This window comes from Seriola dumerili, unplaced genomic scaffold, assembly GCF_002260705.1.
Source record: "Seriola dumerili isolate Sdu_G_001 unplaced genomic scaffold, Sdu_1.0 BDQW01000493.1, whole genome shotgun sequence".
Classification (NCBI taxonomy): domain Eukaryota; kingdom Metazoa; phylum Chordata; class Actinopteri; order Carangiformes; family Carangidae; genus Seriola; species Seriola dumerili.
Genome location: NW_019174748.1, coordinates 145,032 through 145,523, shown reverse-complemented (window position 1 = coordinate 145,523; position 492 = coordinate 145,032).

Genomic DNA, 492 nt, shown 5'->3' with positions numbered 1-492 from the left:
AGGAGGTCTGCACAGACACTGGCGAATGTGTCTTCTTTTTGTCGATTATAAACTGTGTGTTTGTGTGTAGATAGGACAATTACAGAACATAACACATTACTGAACCCGTGCCTCCAGGGTGACGTTTCCAGCAGGTGAATGTGCAGGACTCAGGTCTCTATGAATGCATCTTGATCAGTTTATCAAACAGCCAGAGAAGGCGACACTCATGTTCAGGTGTGTGGGTGGTGAGAGATGCCAGTCTTGGGAACTGATCAGCGACTCTTAGCTCTGATCGTGGAGAATCAAAGTTTCCTTCTGTGACAAACTGTAGTTCTGACGAGTATTTAGCTTCATTATCACGTGGACTTACTGCACACTTCTCACATCGGGTGACATCATTGCAGCCCATGAACAGTTTTATTCCCAGCTGGTACCAGCTTCAGTGCAGGCGAGGCACCTGGGTCACAGTCCTGAATCTAAACCCAGTCCAGGTCTGAAAGTCTGACCTAA